The following is a 20,474-nucleotide window of genomic DNA, read 5'->3' on the forward strand; positions in this document are numbered from 1 at the left end:
AATTACTATGGTAGCCCTCATGAGGGCCCTTGTGCAGTAAGGGTACTTTGAAATTCTGATTATCTGGGGGGTAATTTGGTCCATTGTATGGAGAAGTGCGTGCCAGGGGAGCAAATTTTGGTGGGCTGTGCGCAGGAGAGCAATTTGGGCCGAGAGCGGCAGCCGCTTTTTAGATTTTGACCCACTTTTTTTAGATTTTGAACATTCTAGTATGAAATTATTAATAAATAAATTAAATAGAGCTATTTGATGGACAAATGACCAAAATAAAAGTTGTAGACCTCGATGAGTTCTACAACTTTGTTGTTCACAACTTTTCCATTTAAAATCATGTACTATCTCAAAATTCAATTTGAAATTGTCATATTTTGAAATTCAAATTTTGAATTGTTCAAACTAACTCAAATGGTGAAAAGATCAAAACAGAAGTTGTAGACCTCGATGAGTAATACAACTTTGTAATTGATGACTTTTTTGTTTAAAATCATTTATTTTCCTAAACTTAAGTCTCAAGCTCTCATATATTGAAACTCAATTTTTTTAAATTGTTAAACAAGTGTGGTTTCTCTTTTCAATCTCTGAGTAAAACTTATATCTAGTCTTTCTCCCTCATGCTAGATTTAAATTTGATGATTCTTTTTCCTATTTTTTTTGAAATCATGCTCTATCAATTCATGGAATTCGTAATGCTTTTTTTATTGTTGTTTATTGGTCATTTTATTTCCCAAACAAATGGAGAATGATCGTTGTGAAGCCACCTGAGGAAAAATGACTTCTATACCCCAAAACTTTTTTAGCAAGCAATAGTGTACATATAGGTTGTTGCGGAGGAGTTTCAAAATATTTCGAACTTATTTGATATTTACTAACATCTAAATAAATTTCTATGTACTTTTCAAAAGTAATTCCAAATTGAACTGTGTGTACTTCCAATTGGTTTAAAAAATTATAAAAATATATTCATGCTCATACATTTCACTATATCTCATATCCCATAGTTTTTGGGGGAGGTACATTTGTTTGCTAGGGATAATTCATCCTTCCATTCCTAAATTTCCATAAAATATTTGTAGTAATTCTAAATTTAGTTAGAAAATCCTACAAATTTGCATGGTACCATGTTTTTGTTACATAATCTTAAGATAAAAAATTCAAATGATTTTGACAAGTTGGCAATATACATTGTTCACAAATTGACTACACCTTCACATAGTTCAATGTGACAATATGAGAGATATATCCAATTGTGAACAATATATACTACCACTTTGTCAGATGGAGAAATAATCAAAACAAAAGTTGTAGACCTTGATGAGTTCTTCAACTAATATGTTGACATATTTTCAATTTGAAGTCATGTATTTTCTCAAAATTCTATTTGAAGTTGTCATATTTTGAAATTCAACTTTTGAATTGTTCAAACTAACTTAAATGGTGAAAATACCAAAATAGAAGTTGTAGACCTCGATGAGTTGTACAACTAATCTACTGACAACTTTTCCATTTGAAGTCATGTACTTTCTCAAAATTCTCTTTGAAGTTGTTATATTTTGAAATTCAAATTTTGAATTGTTCAAACTAACTCAAATGGTAAAAAGTCCAAAACCAAAGTTTTAGATATCGATGAGTTCAACAACTAATCTATTGACAACTTTTCCATTTGAAGTCATATACTTTCTCAAAATTCTATTTGAAGTTGTCATATTTTGAAATTCAAATTTTGAATTGTTCAAACTAACTCAAATGGTGAAAAGTCCAAGACCAAAGTTGTAGATATCGATGAGTACTACATCTTTGTAGTTGATGACTTTCTCGTTTGAAGTCATTTATTTGGTCATTTTATTTAAGTATTAAGTTCTCATATATTGAAATAACTAAGGTTTCTCTTTTTAATCTCTGTTTAAAATCATGCTCTATTATAAGATAAATGGAAACATATTCATCTCTGTGGCCCACAAGTCAATGCCTACGAGATGACCTTATTATCCCTCACTCTGATCCATCTCCCTCTCCCTGTCTATGGCCCAAATTATAGACATACACATATAAATAGAAAGTAAATATATGTACAGCGAGTTTCCTACCAATAATAGACATTTTGGGCAACACAAGGGTTAAAACCAACAATAGAGATTCATACCAACAACAATAGATATATAATATATAGATGGATGCATTTCTAGCAGTTAGGTGTCCATGCAGCAAAAGTCACCACTGCAATAGCTACATCATCAGTGCCATTAATTAGTTGGTGTCCATACATCCATCATCACCACATAAGCTGCATATCACAAAAGTCACCACATCATCTAGTAGTTAAGTGTCCATACGGCAAAAGTCACCACTCCCCAATCTCTACATCATCACATCACCATCATCACATCTTGGGCTTTGGAGCCATGTTGTCTAGCTTCTTGACGAGGTTGTCCAGCGTCTTAGCCACGACACCTAGCTGCACACCAAAGGCGTCCAACTTCTTCTAGAATATGTGGCCTTGCTCAACCTTTTCTTTTAGGTCATCGATACCCCAACCCACAACACCGATCTTCTTTAGGATGGGTTTAGTAACGGTGGCTTCAAGGGCATCCATGAGGTTATTTTTAACTCGAGCCTACATATATGCAAGAAGAATTATTAGCTAAATGAGAAAGCAACAAGAACTATTAGCAAAAAGAATTATTGCTAATTCTGAACTCTAGGGTCAAACAAACACAACAATGCTAGAGTTACTCACCAACAATGCTAGACAGTTATCACAAAAGCTTTGACAAAACAAAAGGAAGAAATGATTTCACGCCACTGGTAAGCACTAAGGAGCACTGTTTACTAATGAAGAAAGGCACAATGATAGAAATCAGTGCATAATAAAACAACATTTTCCATAGTAAATGTCATTCCATAACATCACAATTAACATTCTGACCCAATTAAGCATCAGGGGAGATTATCACAAAGCAATTAAAAGCACAACAAGAACCCTAATTATCACAGACAAACTTCTAACACAATTAACATACTAATTAACAAGAACCCTATTTCATAATCCCGAATCCATAGTAAACGAGCCAAAAGTATACCCTAATCGACCGACAATGTCATAGCCGATCAGGGAAATTACCTTGGCACGGACAGAGCTTGACTCGCCATTAAAGGAGCTTGACGGTGTATGAGAGAAGCATCTCTCACCATGGTGAAGCTAGTTGAGACACAGACCATTACCTATGAAGCTATGGCGGCACATCATAAGGATGGAGCCACTCCCTGAGGAAGAGGGCTCCATGGGCTTCTTGCTGCCGGCCTCCTTCTCCAACGTTGCAGAAGAGGGCTCCATGGGCTTCTTGCCATCATCCTTCTCCTTCGAGGAAGAGGCCGCAGCAATGTTCTTGGTCATCAGCGCAGCCTTTTTCAATTGCCACAGGTACGGCCATCTTCTTGGCCATATGGGCGTCCATCTTCTTGGCTGCCAGCACGGTCTAGGAGGAAGGGGCGAACTTGTCAGTTCCTGGGTCCCTTACGTAGTGGCATCTTGCTAGCTTCGTCATCTAGGATGGCGACTACGGCGGAAGTGGTGAAAGGTCCTAATGGCTAGAGGGGGGTGAATAGCCTATTAAAAATTTCTACAACAACACATAACAAACCAGTTAGACAAATATGAGCCGAAGCGAGTGTTGCGCTAGCCTACTAAAAATGCAAGCCACCTACCACCAGTCTAGTTTCTATAGTCTCTATCCACGCAATGGCTATATCACTACACTAAGTTAGTGTGCTCTCAAAAGCTAACTAAAGAGCCACACTAACCAAACTAACAAGCTCTCAGAACTAACTACACTAAAGAGCTTCATAACTAGTTTGTGGTAATGAAAAGAGAGAGCAAGATAGTTATACCGCCGTGTCGAGGAATGAACCAATCAATCACAAGAATGAATACCAATGAAGACCAATCACCTCGGAATCAAATGATGACACAATGATTTTTTATCGAGGTTCACTTGCTTGTCGGCAAGCTAGTCCTCGTTGTGGCGATTCACTCACTTCGAGGTTCACGTGCTAATTGGCATCACATGCCAAACCCTCAATAGGGTGCCGCACAACCAACACAAGATGACGATCACACAAGCCATGAACAATTTACTAGAGTACCTTTTGGCTCTCCACCGGGGAAGGTCAAGAACCCCTCACAATCACCACGATCGGAGCCAGAGACAATCACCAACCTCCGCTCGACGATCGTCGCTGCTCCAAGCCATCTAGGTGGTGGCAACCACCAAGAGTAACAAGCGAATCCCACAGCGAAACATGAACACCAAGTGCCTCTAGATGCAAACACTCAAGCAATGCACTTGGATTCACTCCCAATCTCACAAAGATGAAGAATCAATGATGGAGATGAGTGGGAGGGCTTTGGCTAATCTCACAAGATTGCTATGCCAATGCAAATGGCCAAGAGAGTGAGCTTGAGCCAGCCAAATGGTATTTATAGACACCCCAAACAATAGAGCTGTTGGCTCAATTATTGGGCTGACTACGCATCCACCGGACGCACAGGTCGTGTGCACCGAATGCACCGGTCGTGTATGCCGGACGTGTCCGGTGTGGCGACCGGATGCATCTAGTCGCTACCTGACCGCCATGTGTCCAATTCAAAGTGAAGTAGCCATTCATGCCATGAGTACCACACACTCACCTGCGATTGGACGTGTTCGGTGTGGACAACTGGACGCAGGACGAGAAGCGTTCGGTCAAGTCTAGAGAGTTCCCAGAGCCGCACTGGGCTGACCAGACGCGTCCGGTCACACCAGACCAAACATAGGAGACTCAGCATTCGGTCGAGTCTAGAGAGCTCCCACAGCCGCTCTGGGCTGACCGGACATGTTCGGTCACTCCGAACCGGATGCTCCCAGAGTCCGATCAATTTTAACGCTGAAAACCCAAGGCTCACTGATTCACACCGGACGTGTCTGGTGTGGTGATTGGACGTGTCCGGTCGCTCTCTGCAATTTAGTATCGAGCCACATCCCTTTCATGGGATGTTGAATAGTAACTCCTCAGCGTCCGATCGCTCCACTGAGCTAGAGTCTGGTTGTTAATAACGGACGTGTCCGGTCGCCATACCGGACGATTCCGGTCACTCTGTGACCAGCGCGACTACATATGTGCTAAGAGTTTGGATTGTAGCTTGTACATATGCTTAGATAGGAAATAAAGGAGACAATGTCTACCAAATGATGCTAAGGTATAAAAGATGGACCTTTGAAGCGTGATACCAATCGGAGTGCACCAATATACCATCCTTAGCACCATTAGTAACTCGACATACACAAAAACTAGAATACCCTGTAAGATCAACTTTAGAAGTAAGGGTCTAGTTTTCATAATGTGAGCATGAGTCTAGTTACTTAACCTATGCATGCTAGTTTTTCATTTCATCATTTAAACCTACAACTAGTATACACCACACAAGCATGGATATTGAAATTTAAAACTTGTGCCATGTGAGCAAACATATGAAATGCACATTTTAAATGCACCATACAAGTTCATGAGCTTGCTCCCCCAACTTGTGTGCTCAAAATTTTAATTGATCCTCTTCCTTTGTCATATCTCACCCCCTATGTCAAATTCCCCCTATCACTTATATCTTTATTTCTTCCCCCCTTTATTGTCTTTTCACTATCTTAGTACACTATTTCTATTTCTCCGCATAGCACTAATATCTTTGTTTTTGTCCCCCTTTGTCATCAATGACCACAAAGGTTCAAAATGTAGATAGGTTGAGATTATCAATGTCAATCAATGGGGTGAGGATTATTTTCCCATATTTGGTTCAATATAGAATAGTTGCCAAAGACATTTAACTCGGTTTGATCCAAGGACAAGCTTCTTCACACCACCAAATAAGGGTTATCTTGTACCATGTTGAGTTAAACACTTAGAGCTCATTTTCTAGATCAAACACTAGGTTTACAAGCCCACAAACATGTCATATGCTACCACTAGAAAAAAATAAGCATAGAAGCAATAGTGGTATCATATAATCATCAAATTCATTTGATTTTCATGAATGAGCCTATTAAATGTGAAAGATGTCTAGATGCACTAAACATGTCCTTAGCAAGGATGTATGCCATGCCAATCTACTTTTACCTTGGATTGCTCGAAGGAGAGGCATGTCATATGAGTGGGGGGGTGCATCAACACATATTTGAGAAATCTAATATGTTCAACTCATTCCTTAGCTTGCAAAACCTTTTCTCATCCAATGGCTTGGTGAATATATCGGCAAGTCGATCTTCGGTGCCTACACACTCAATGCAAATGTCCCCTTTTTTTTGGTGATCTCTTATGAAATGGTGGCGGACATCAATGTGCTTTGTTCTTGCATGTTGAACCGGATTGTTGGTCAACTTGATTGCACTCTCATTGTCACATAGCAATGGCACTTTCTTGAACTTGATTCCAAAGTCACTCAAACCGGCCTTCATCCAAAGTATTTGTGCACAACAACTATCGGCAGATATGTATTCGGCTTCAGCGGTTGATAATGCAACACTATTTTGCTTCTTTGATGACTATAAAATAAGTGATCTTCCCAACAATTGGCATGTGCCTGAGGTGCTCTTCCTTTCAACCTTGCATCCCGCATAATCCAAGTCAGAGTAACCAACTAGCTCAAACTTTGCTCCTTTGGGATGCCACAAACCAAGATTTTGTGTACGCTTTAAGTACCTCAATATTCTCTTTGTAGCCTTCAAATGACTTTCTCTTGGTGAGTCTTGAAATCTTGCACACATGCACACACTAAACATGACATCTGGCCTTGATGCGGTCACATAGAGTAGGCTTCTAATCATAGACCGATATAATTTTTGATCCACCATATTTCCACTTGCATCACTATCCAAGTTGCCATTTGTTCCCATTGGTGTACTAATGGCTTTACTATCACTCATGCCAAACTTCTTTATCATGTCCTTGATATACTTGCCTTGACTCACAAATGTACCATTCTTCAATTGCTTGATTTGAAGACCAAGGAAGTAACTTAACACAATCATGGACATGTCAAACTCATTAGCCATCATCTTTCCAAATTCTTCACAAAAGTCTAGATTGGTTGATCCAAATATGATGTCATTAACATAGATTTCTAACACAAATAAATCTTTTCCAATCTTCTTGATGAAAAGAGTGGTGTCAACCTTGCCCATCATGAACCCTTTAGAGAGTAGGAAGTCCCTCAATCTTTCATACCATGCTCTAGGTGCTTGCTTCAAGCCATACAATTCCTTCTTTAACTTGTACACATGGTCGGGCTTCTCATCAATTTCAAAACCGGGAGGTTGCTCAACATATACTTCTTCATTGATGTAACCATTGAGAAATGCACTCTTAACATCCATTTGATAGAGTTTGATGTTGTGGGCACTAGCATAGGCTAGCATAGCTTCGAATCTAGCAACCGGGGCATATGTTTCTCCAAAGTCAAGACCTTCAACTTGTGTATATCCTTGTGCTACCAATCTTGCTTTGTTCCTTACTGCTATCCCATCTTGATCTTGCTTGTTTCTAAAGACCCATTTGGTTCCAATCACATTGTGTCCCTTTGGTCTCTCTACTAATTTCCATACTTGATTTCTTGTGAAGTTATTCAATTCTTTATGCATAGCATTCACCCAATCAACATCCTTCAATGCTTCATATATCTGCTTTGGTTCAATGGATGACACAAATGAAAAATGATCACAAAATGAAGCCAATCTTGATCTAGTTTGCACACCTCTAGAAATATCACCAATGATAGTGTCCAATGGATGATCCCTTGCGATATTGGTTGGTTGGAGGATTGGAACTTGATTGCTTGCACTTGCTTGATCATTGGGTTGAGATAATGTACTAGCCACTTGATTTTGTTCATTGTCATGAGAGCCACTTTTACTAGCTTGATTTGTATCATCTTGCACATTTGAGTTAGACAGCACTTGCACTTGATCATCTTCATCATTATTCACTTGACTAGGCCTCAATTTACCAACATCCATGTTCTTCATGGCATTTGAAAGTTAAATGCCTCTAACATCTTCCAAGTTCTCATTCTCTTCTTGTGAACCCTTGGTTTCATCAAATTCAACATCATGAACTTCCTCAAGAGTACCACTATCCAAATTCCAAACTCTATATACTTTGCTTGTAGTGGCATAACCAAGTAGGAATCCTTCATCACATTTCTTGTCAAACTTTCCCAATCTAGTGCCTTTCTTCAAGATATAGCATTTGCAACCAAAGAACCAAAAATATGTAATGTTGGGCTTTCTACCATTCAAAAGCTCATATGGTATCTTCTCTTTCAATGGGTGACAATAGAGGTGGTTGCTACAATAGCAAGCCATGTTGATAGCTTCGGCCCAAAAAGATTGACTCACATTGTACTCACTAAGCATAGACCTTGCCATATCAATGAGTGTTCTATTCTTCCTCTCAACAAGGCCATTTGATTGTGGAGTATACTTGGCCGAGAATTTATGTCTAATTTCAAATTTATCTCACAACTCATCAATTCTAGTGTTCTTGAACTCACTACAATTGTCACTTCTAACTGTCTTGATGGTTGTTTCAAACTCATTGTGAGTGCCCTTGACAAATGATTTGAATGTTACAAACATATCACTTTTGTCCACTACAAAGAATACCCAAGTGTATCTAGTATAATCATCCACTATCACAAAGCCATATTTGTTTCCACCGATGCAAGTGTATTGAGTTAGTCCAAATAAATCCATGTGCAATAACTCAAATGCTTTACTAGTGCTCATCATGCTTTTCTTAGGATGCGTGTTTCCAACTTGTTTTTTGGCTTGACAAGAGCTACAAAGCTTATCCTTCTCAAACACAACATCTTTCAAGCCTCTAACCAAGTCATGCTTAACCAATCTATTCAATTGTTTCATTCCAGTATGGCCAAGCCTTCTATGCCATAACCAACCCATGCTAGACTTAGTGAACAAACATGTAGATAATTTAGCTTCACTAGCATTGAAATCAACCAAGTATAGATTCTCTTTGAAGATCAAGTTAGAGCCATCTACACTTATGATCTCTACATCATCTACCCCAAATATGCATTTGAATCCAAGATCACATAATTGAGCCACGGATAGCAAATTGAAATTCAAGCTCTCTACTAGCAACACATTGGAAATGCTCATGTTATTGGATATTGCAATCTTACCAAGCCCTTTGACCTTGCCTTTGCCATTGTCACTAAATGTGATACTATCATAACCATCATTGCCATTGGTATTGATTGAGTTGAACATTCTTGCATCACCGGTCATGTGTTGAGCGCACCCACTATCAAGAACCCAATGTCTTCCTCCAGCTTTGTAATTGACCTACAAAAGAAGATCAATTCTTTTTAGGTACCCAAAATTGCTTGGGTCCTTGAAGGTTAGTTATCAAGCACTTTGGCACACAAATGGCTTTCTTCTTTGAGCCCATCCATGGTGTACTAATGAACTTAACCTTCACACCATTTGTACCCTTAGTAAGCTCATAGAAAGAATTAATCTTAATTGAGAATACATTAGCATTTATGCTCTTATTCTTGCACTCATGCTTTTTATGACCAACTTGCTTGCAACTAGTGCAAAACCGACCATTGTTCTTAATAAAACTAGTCTTATGAGGAGCAAAGGCCGCCTTGCCTTTCTTGGGGGTATAGCCCAATCCCTCTTTGTAGAGAGAAGCTCTTTGGCTACCCAAGCACATAAGCAAGCGGTCCTCACCACCATAGGCCTTAGCCAAGGTGTGAGTGAGCTTATTAACCTCCTTCTTGAGGGTCTCATTATCTACCATTAGTGAGGCATCACAAGTGAAACCAACACTACTATATGAGGTGGAAGTAGAAATACTACAAGAAGGGTTAGCGGGAGCAACAATTATAGGCTTATATAATGATTCATCAATTATATCACAAGTTAAGCCTACATTACATGTCTCAACATGCTCCTTCTTATTTTGCTCATCAAGCAAAGAGGAATGAGCTTTTTCAAGCTTCTTGTGAGCCTTGCCAAGCTTCTCATAGGCTTCCTCTAGCCTCTCATGAGATACATTGAGCTCATCAAAGGCTTGCTTAAGGGCTTTTAGTTCCTTACGCAAGCTTTTGCATTCCCTTCTCTTAATGTCAAAGTGTTCTTTAGCATCTTCTAGCATGTCAAATAGTTCATCCTTAGTTGGTTCATCATCATCACTATCACTTTCATTTTCATTATCATGTTCCTCATCACTTCCATCATCACAAATTTGTACCTTAGTGGCCTTAGCCATGAAGCATGATGGAGTGTCAAAGAGAGAGGGCTTCTCATTGATAGCAATGCTTGCAAGTGCCTTCTTCTTGGTGGTCTTGTCATCATCACTATCATCATCATCACTTGAGGAAGCATCACTATCCCAAGTGACCACATATGAACCACCCTTCTTCTTCTTGAAGGCCATCTTGTCCTTCTTCTCTTTCTTGTCCTTCTTCTTGTACTTCTTGTCATCATCTTTGTCACTATTGTATGGGCATTGAGCAACAAGATGATCTTTGCTTCCACAATTGAGGAACCTCCTTGACTCTTCCTTGTTCTTGGATGAAGATTTCTTCCTTCTAGCATGGTAGCCTTTCTTCACCATGAACTTGCCAAATCTCTTGACAAAGAGAGCCATCTTTTCATCATCATCATCATCCCAAGAACTATCATCTTCACTTGATGTTTCTTGCTTTGCCTTGCCCTTGGATGATGTGGCCTTGAATGCCACACTCTTCTTCTTGTCATCCTTCTTCTCATCTTTCTTCTCCTTTTCTTCCTTCTCATTATCATCTCTATATGCATCATCGGTCATTATATCTCCCAACACTTGGTTTGGTGTCATGGTGTCCAAACCACTCCTAACTAGAATAGTGATCAATGTGCCAAATCTTGAAGGTAAACATTTCAAGAACTTGTGGGAGAAGTCCTTGTACTTCACCTCTTCTCCAAGTGCTTTGAGATCATTGACAAGCACTTGAAGCCTATGAAACATCTCTGGCACACTCTCATCCTCCTTCATCTTGAAGCTTGCAAACTTCTCTTTGAGAATGTATGCCTTTGCACCCTTCATGGCTTGAGTGCCCTCAAATGATTCCTTCAACTTCTTCTATGCCTCATAAGCTCTCTCAATGTTCTTGATTTGCTCAAGTGTTCTCTCATCCAAAGCATCATGGATGGCACTAAGAGCAATGTCATTATTTTGGAGTAGCATTTCTTCGGCGACGGTGGGAGCCTCTTCATCATCAATCTCAATCTTGGTCTCTACCACCTTCCAAACCTTCCTATTGATTGACTTGATATAAATTGTCATCTTAGCCTTCCAATAGGGATAGTTTGAGCTATCAAATTGGGGTGGCTTCTTGGTGTTGTTGATTTGAGCCATTTTTACACAGAAGGTTGTTAAGCCTCAAATCATAGAAACCTAGCTCTGATACCACTTGAGAGGTCCTAATGGCTAGAGGGAGGGTGAATAGTCTATTAAAAATTTCTACAAAACACTTAACAAACCGGTTAGACAAATATAAGGCGAAGCGAGTGTTGCACTAGCCAATTAAAAATGCAAGCCACCTACCACCAGTCTAGTTTCTATAGTCTCTATCCACACAATGGCTATGTCACTATACTAAGTTAGTGTGCTCTCAAAAGCTAACTAAAGAGCCCCACTAACCAAACTAACAAGCTCTCACAACTAACAACACTAAAGAGCTTGATAACTAGTTTGCAGTAATGAAAAGAGAGAGAGCAAGATAGTTATACCGCCGTGTCGAGGAATGAACCAATCAATCACAAGAATGAATACCAATGAAGACCAATCACCTCAAAATCAAATGATGAAATAATGATTTTTTACCGAGGTTCACTGGCTTGCCGGCAAGCTAGTAATCGTTGTGGAGATTCACTCACTTGGAGGTTCACGCGCTAATTGGCATCACGCACCAAACCCTCAATAGGGTGCCACACAACCAACACAAGATGAGGATCACATAAGCCACGAGCAATTTACTAGAGTACCTTTTGGCTCTCCACCGGGGAAAGGTCAAGAACCCCTCACAATCACCACGATCAGAGCTAGAGACAATCACCAACATCCGCTCGATGATCCTTGCTGCTCCAAGCCATCTAGGTGGCGGCAACCACCAAGATTAACAAGCGAATCCCACAGCGAAACACAAACACCAAGTGTCTCTAGCTGCAAACACTCAACCAATGCACTTGAATTCACTCCCAATCTCATAAAGATGAAGAATCAATGATGGAGATGAGTGGGAGGGCTTTGGCTAAGCTCACAAGGTTGCTATGTCAATGCAAATGGCCAACATAGTGAGCTTGAGATGGCCAAATGGTATTTATAGACACCCCAAACAATAGAGACATTGGCTCAATTATTGGGCTGACTGCGTGTCGACCGGACGCACCGGTCGTGTATACCAGACGCTTCTAGTGTGGCGACCGGACCTATCTGATTGCTACCTGACCGCCATGTGTCCAATTCAAAATGAAGTAGACATTACTGCCATGAGTACCACACACTCACCTACGATCGGACGCGTCCGGTGTGGACGACCGGACGTAGGACAGGCAGCATCCAGTTGAGTCCAGAGAGTTCCTAGAGTCACTCTGGGCACACCGGACGTGTCCGGTCACACTGGACCAGACGCAGGAGACTCAACGTTCGGTCGAGTTCAGAGAGCTCCCACAGCCATACCGGACGATTCCGTTCACTCTGTAACGAGCGCGATTAACTCCTTTTCAACTCTATCTTCTTTACCCTTGCTCAAATGTGCCAACCACTAAGTGTATCACCTTGTGCACAGGTGTTAGCATATTTTCACAAACATTTTCAAGGGTGTTGGCACTCCACTAGATCCTAAATGCATATGCAATGAGTTAGAGCATCTAGTGGCACTTTGATAACTGCATTTCGATACGAGTTTCACCCCTCTTAATAGTACAGCTATCGAACCTAAATGTGATCACACTCGCTAAGTGTCTTGATCATCAAAACAAAAAGGCTCCTACCACTTATACCTTTGCCTTGAGCCTTTTGTTTTTCTTTTACTTCTTTTCCAAGTCCAAGCACTTGATCATCACCATGGCAACACCATCATCATTTTATGATCTTCATTTGCTTCACCACTTGGAGTAGTGCTACCTATCTCATAAGCGCTTTGATAAACTAGGTTAGCACTTAGGGTTTCATCAATTCACCAACACCAAACTATAGCTTTCAGGTGGCGAGGACGAGGGCGGTGGTGGCGGTAAGGTGAATCTGAGTGAAGGGGTATGGTGAATGTGAAGGGATGCGGTGAATGTGAAGGAGGCAAGTTTTATAATTTATATGTAGCTCATTTATACTTAAAAACAATTTTTGGGTCTCCCTATTAAACTCACAAACATATAGTGCATTGGTTAAGTAACGAGCTTGTGAAGCCTGAGGTCTTCGGTTCGAGCCCGTAGTGGGGAAATTTGTTTGCCATTTTGTATAATTTTTTTTGCCCCTACTGAGTGATGAGTGGCCCACTGTCAGCACCTCTCCATTACAATCAGGCCACCGATGCACCCATTCCCCCATTCCCTTTCTCTGTCTTTCTCTATCTCTATCTCGTCCCCATTCCCCTTCTCTATGATGAACCCTAGCTTGGCGGAGGGGGTGATTGAAGGTGGCTGCGCCAACGGGGCCAGCGGCAGCGTTGCAGAGAGGTGAAGCCTTATGAGGGGAGCTTCGACTGCGTCTTGCACCAGCGGCAGCAGAGGGGAGTGCCCCTTTTGCTTCGTTCCTTTGATCCACATCCAAAGCAAGCAGGAGGACATGAAGGACTTGTGGTTCGTAAAGTGTCCATACAATGTGAAGGTTAGATTTCTTGACATTCTTGTTTACTGGCCAGTGGCAGCTCGTGTTAGTGTTGTTTACTGACCCCAAGGACTCCGATCTGAACTCAGGGTGATGCTACCACTTGTGGCTTCATTCGGTCAGAGGCTGAGTATGAGGCTTTACAAGCTCGTGAACGCTGGTTAAAGATGAAGGATGCATGATGTGAGATTCCACTATCTGCTAAACCTTATGACAGTTTGAAGGATGAACTGAATGAAGTCCGACAGATTGTGGACACTCTTGTCTCTACATTGTAGAATAAAGGTGTAGCTTGGTAAGTCGAAGGTGCTCGTTGTTCAGCCCAAGCAGGAACTGGACAACAAGAAAGTTCAAATTGTGGTCGATTCTTCTGCTTTAGCACATATGTTTGTAGGGTATGTAGGTGTTCTAATTGATGTCATCGTTGTTGTAATGTGGAAGTGAAAGTTGTGGTTGCTAGCTTTGTGTTAGTATCTCTTAAAAGCATCTAGGCCCCTAGTTGGGTTTCGGTGATTAATGATGACACAAGATTACTATGACTAATGTGTGTTTTGTAGAGGCAACTTGAGTTAGGTCATGGTAATGGTGATTGACTGGGCAATTATGGTTTTCATGCCCCTGTCAATGGAAATCGCTTCAGTTTTCAAAGGATGGACGATAAGGTTAAGGATAGACTAGTTCTAAGTGTCGTTTGGCTTTGGACAGACACTTAGAGTAGTTTAGGACTTTGTTTCTTTTCCTTTGGTCATACTATTAAGGGGTTATGAACTAGTAGCTTGACCTAGATGAGCCTAATGCTTTAGGTGTGGTGCACACTTGTCAAACTTAGCACTAGGTAGCTCAAGGACAGCCCATAGATCAGTTGAAGTCGATGTTGTTCGCAAAGTTGGTAAAATTTGAGGTGAATGGAGACTTGGATGATGACCGGACGCACAGGTGTCGCGTCCGGTCCGTGTTAGCTCATGCAGCTAGGGTGTGTTCATAGACTAGATGCTAGATCGGACTCACTGATGCCGCATCCGGTTAGTATTAGCTTGCGTTGCTAGGGTTTGCTTTTTGACCAGACACTGAGGACGTTGTGACCTGTCACACTAGAGGTAGCGTTCGGTCAATAACAGTAAGCATCCAGAGAAGGAAACTTTTGATCGGACGCGTTTGATGGGTGGCGACCGGACGCTAGTTAGAGTCCAGTCTCTGATAACTGAGCTGGTGTCATGTAGCCATTGGCCACTGACAGGACACGTCTGGTCACTTTGACCTGAGCGTCCGGTCACCCCGAAATGTGCTGAGTTGGACCCCAATGAATATGTTTTGAAGTGGGGAGTATAAATACCTCTCCTACTCATCCAACTTAGTTTTCTTGCCCATATGTTCAGCTAGGAAACACCTTTGGAGTGCAAGGGAGAGCAAGAGCCTAGTGGGGTGATTGAGATTTGATAATCTAAGATTAAGGACCTCTTTAGTATATAAAGAGTAGCAAGTGTGCATCTACCCTTCTCATTAGGATTGTCTTGGTCAAGTGAGAGCTTGTGCTTGTTACTCTTGGTGATCGCCATCACCTAGATGTCTTGGTGGTGATTGGGAACTTGGTGATCATCCGACGGAGCTTGTGGATGGCCCAAGTCATGGTGTGAGCGGTTGTGGGCGATTCACCACGATGAAGTGTCAAAGAATCAGCCCGTAGAGAGCACTTGATCCTTGCGTGGATCAAGGGGAGCTACACCCTTGTGCGGGTGCTCTAATGAGGACTAGTGGGGAGAGGCGACTCTCTGATACCTCAGAAAAACATCGATGCATTCCTCTTCCTCTCTTTACTTTGAACATTTACATTTGAGCAATTCAATTCATGTCTCTATATTCCTAGAATTGCCATGCTAGAGTACGATTGGAACCTAGGGTGCAAAACTCTTATGCGATAGAACAATAGAAACACTTCTAGGCACAAGGGGGTGTGAAATGGGTTAAGTGTAGGGCTTAATTATTGCAAGAAATTTAGAATTATCCCAATTCACGCCCCCCTCTTAGGCATCTTGATCCTTTCAATTGGTATCGGAGCCTCGTGCTTCTTAAATTAGGCTTAACCGCCTTGAGCAAGATGTCCCATGGGGATGGACCCCCTCCCGTCTTTGAGGGGATGATTTTCCTTATTGGAAAATTCACGTGGCAGCGTATCTAGAGGTTTTAGATGTTGGAGTGCTTAGAGCCGCCACACAAGATTTTGCAACACCTAGGGATCCCGCTAACCTTCACAGTGATGAGGTTCACTACGAGAAGTGGAATGCAAAGGCTAGAAACACTCTCTCTAGAGGCCTTTGCAAGGATGTCTTTAACCGTGTGCGGAACCATAAAGATGATCATTCATTATGGTCGGATATTTGTGCGCTCCATGAGGGAACCAAGAGTGAGCGTGAGGAACGCTACCACCTTGTAATGAAGAAGCTTAACTCATTGGAAATGCTTCCTAGTGAAAATGCTAATGAAATATATTCACGTTTGAATGTTCTTGTAGAGGAAGTCAATGGGCTTGGACTCACTCAAATGCAACCACCTGATGTTGTGAGAAAGATTTTGAGTGTCCTCCCCATTGACAAGTATGGGCATATTGTGACGGTGCTTCATCAAAGTGATCTTTCCACCGCTACGCCAACTCAAATATTAGGGAAGATCAATGCACATGAGATGTACATGCACATCACTCCTCAAGATGCCTCCTCTTCTACCAAGAAGAAAGATTTGGCTTTCAAGGCTAGCCAAGAGAAGAGGGGCAAAGCAAAAGTTGATCATGATAGCTCAAGTGATGATGAGATAGATGATGCAAGCCTTGCTCTCATGGTGAGAAGAACCGCCAAGATGCTCAAGAAGCTAAACAAGAATGGTGTCAAGTTTGATGGCAAGAAAATAATTTTTTACTAGTAATAGAAGGAAGCCCATCTCCGAAATGGATTGCTATAATTGTGGAGATCTTGGTCATCTAGCTCATCAATGCCCCAAACCCAAGAAAGACAAGTACAAGAAGAAGTACAAGGGCAAGAAAGATGACTCAAGTGATGATGATGATGAGAAGAAGAAGAACAAACCATACAAGAAGAAGGATGGCAAGAAGAAGGAATTTTATAAGAAGAAGAAGAATGGCAAGGCCTATATTGTTGGTGATTGGCTCACGGACATTGAATTTTCAAGCTGCTCATCCGATGATGAAAGTGAAAATGAGAAGGAGAAGGTGGCCGCTCTTGTGATTGGTTCTTCACTACATCCACCGACACCATCGTCATCGTCCTCTACACACCTTTGCCTAATGTCCAAGGGTGAACGAAAGGTACTAAATGATGATGATAGTAGTGGTGATGACAATGCTAGTGATGATGAGAATGGTAGTGATAGTGATGAAGAATTTGAATCACCTTCTTATGATGATCTTGTCAAATTATTAAATCAATACACTAAAATCATTAGAAAGACAAGAGCTAAAAACGAGAAGCTAGAACTTGTGAATGACTCACTCTTAGGAAAGTATGACATAGCCGAAAAAGCTAATGATGAGCTTAGAGAAGAGAACAAAATTATGTCATCCAAACTCAAGGAACTCAAAACCTCTAAAAGGGAGCTTAGAGAAAAACATGATAAACTTGAGGAGATACACAATGAGCTCACCACTAGTTACAACTTGCTAAAAGAATAGTACACCAATCTCAAGGTTAATCATGATAATCTTGTTCCTTCTCATGAGTTATTGCCAAATGAGCCACATGATGCTACTAACAATGTTGTTAAGATTGATATGGCCACATCATGTGATGACTTAATTGTTGAGAGCATTGAGCAAGGTTCTAATAGCAAAGGCAAGAAAGTGGTTGAATCCAAAAACTATGATGATTATGTCAAGTTCAAGAATGAAAATGAAAAGCTCAAGAAGGATCTTGAAAAGCTATCAATCACCAACACAATTGTGATAGAAAATCTTGACAATAATCATGATATGGCACTTGAGAATGAGATGCTTAGAGAAGAGAACAAGAAACTCAATATGGAGAAGAACCATGATGAACTTGGAGAAGAAAACAAGAAACTTAAGTTGGATAAAGAGCATCTCAAGACCAGTTTGAGCAAGTTCACAAGAGGCCAATATCTCTAAAGTGAGCTACTTATGAACACCGTGATGAACATGGATATAAGTGGCATTGGGTTCTTGGCAAATCAAGAGAAGAAAGCTCAAGTTTAACATCCACGACAATACAAGTCAAAGCCTAAGCCAAAGAGATGCTTTGAGTGTGAACAAGAAGGTCACTTTGCTCATGAGTGTGAAACTCCACCACCACAACCCTTGCCCAAGCATGCTAGACCCTTTGCCTTCAATGCTCACTACATGCTTAGAAAAGATTCTAGTGGAAAAATGAAAGTCATGTTCTTAGGTCCACCCAACAAGAATAGACCTAAGCAAATTTTGGTTGCTAAGTCACTAGATGAGAAAGTCAAGGGCCCTCATCAAGTTTGGGTCCCTAAACAACAAGCTTGATCTCTTGTATGTGTAGGTGAACTATAAGACCGGTGGAAGTCATTGGGTTATTGATAGTGGTTGTACTCAGCAGATGACCGGTGATCCTCATATGTTCACCTCACTAGATGAAGAAGTAGATGGTCAAACAATGATTACATTTGGTGACAATTCAAAGGGCAAGTACATGGGTTGGGCGAAGCTGCAATATCAAATGATCACTCAATATCAAATGTGCTATATGTTGCTTCTTTGAGCTTCAACTTGCTATCCGTTGGTCAATTGTGTGATCTTGGTTTTCAATGTTTGTTCACCGAGAAGGAAGTGGTTGTGTCAAAGAAAGATGATCATCAAGTTATATTCAAGGGCTTTAGATACAACAACCTATATCTAGTGGATTTTACCTCCAAAGATGCAAGTTTGAAGACATGCTTATTCACCAAAACATCACTTGGGTGGCTCTGGCACAGAAGACTTGCATATATTGGGATTAGTTCACTCAAGAAGTTAATGAAAAATGAGTTGGTGAGAGGTTTGAAGGATATGAAATTTGAAAAGGACAAGCTTTTGTAGTGCATGTCAAGCAAGTTGCAAACACTCATCCAACCAAAGCTTACATATTAACAACAAGAGTGCTAGAGCTTCTCCACATGGATCTATTTGGACCAACAACTTACAAGAGTTTGGGAGGCAATCTCTATTGTCTTGTGATAGTTGATGACTACTCTAGATACACTTGGGTGTTTTTCCTTCATGACAAGCCCGAAGTAGCCACATGTTTCAAGAAGTTTGCCAAGAGAGCACAAAATAAATGTGAAGTGACGCTCAAGAAGATAAGAAGTGACAATAAAAAAGAATTTGACAACACAAACATTGAAGCATATTATGATGAAGTTGGGATCAAGCATGAGGTCTCCGCAACCTACACTCCTTAATAAAATGGTGTAGTAGAGAGAAAGAACTGGACACTAATCACCCTTGCAAGAACAATGCTTGATGAGTACAATACACCTCAAGATCTATGGGTGGAAGCTATCAACACCGCATGTTATGCATCCAACTGCCTATTTCCCCAAAAGTTTCTTAGTAAGACCCCTTATGAGTTTCTCAATGGGAAGAAGCTGAACGTCTCATTCTTCCGGGTGTTTGGTTGCAAATGCTACATCTATAAGAAGTGGCAGTACCTAGGGAAGTTACAAAGACATTGTAAAATTGGTTTTCTTGTTGGTTACTCATCAAAGTCTAAAGCATATCGAGTATTTAATCATACCACCGGCTTGGTTGAAGAAACATATGATATGGAATTTGATGAATCTAATGGCTCCCAAGGAGCACATGAGAATCTTGATGATGTAGGTGATGAACCATTGAGGGAGGTCATGAAGAACATTCCAGTTGGAGACATCAAGCCCAAAGATGATGAAGATGATGTACAAGTGATTGATCCACCTTCTTTATCAAATGTGCCACAAGATGATGATAAAGATGGAAGAGTAGAAAATGAAGATACTCATGTCTCCCATGATCAAATGGTGGCACAAGCCCAGATGTTGATGCTCTACATCCTCCTCCTCAAGTGGTTGATAGAAAAAATTCACCCCTACTACAAGCACATCCATAAGATCTCATCATAGGGAGTCCTTCAAAGGGTGTAATGACTCGCTCTCAAAAACTCGCTTCATTTATTGAACATCACTCGTTTGTTTCTTGCATTGAGCCTAAGAATGTAGAAGAAGCTCTTCAAGATCCGGATTGGATAAATGCCATGCATGAAGAATTGAACAACTTCACCCACAATGAAGTTTGGACACTTGAAGAGCGACCACAGGATGCAAGAGTCATTGAAACAAAGTGGGTGTTCCGCAACAAGCAAGATGATCAAGGCATCGTTGTGAGGAACAAGGCAAGGCTAGTTGCAAAGGGGTTCTCTCAAGTTGAATGGTTAGATTTTAGAGAGACATTTGGACTGGTTGCAAGACTTGAAGCCATTCATATCCTTCTTGCATATGTATCTCATCATGAAATGAAATTATATCAAATGGATGTTAAAAGTGCATTTTTA

The sequence above is a fragment of the Miscanthus floridulus genome, chromosome 9, assembly GCF_019320115.1.
Source record: "Miscanthus floridulus cultivar M001 chromosome 9, ASM1932011v1, whole genome shotgun sequence".
NCBI lineage: Eukaryota > Viridiplantae > Streptophyta > Magnoliopsida > Poales > Poaceae > Miscanthus > Miscanthus floridulus.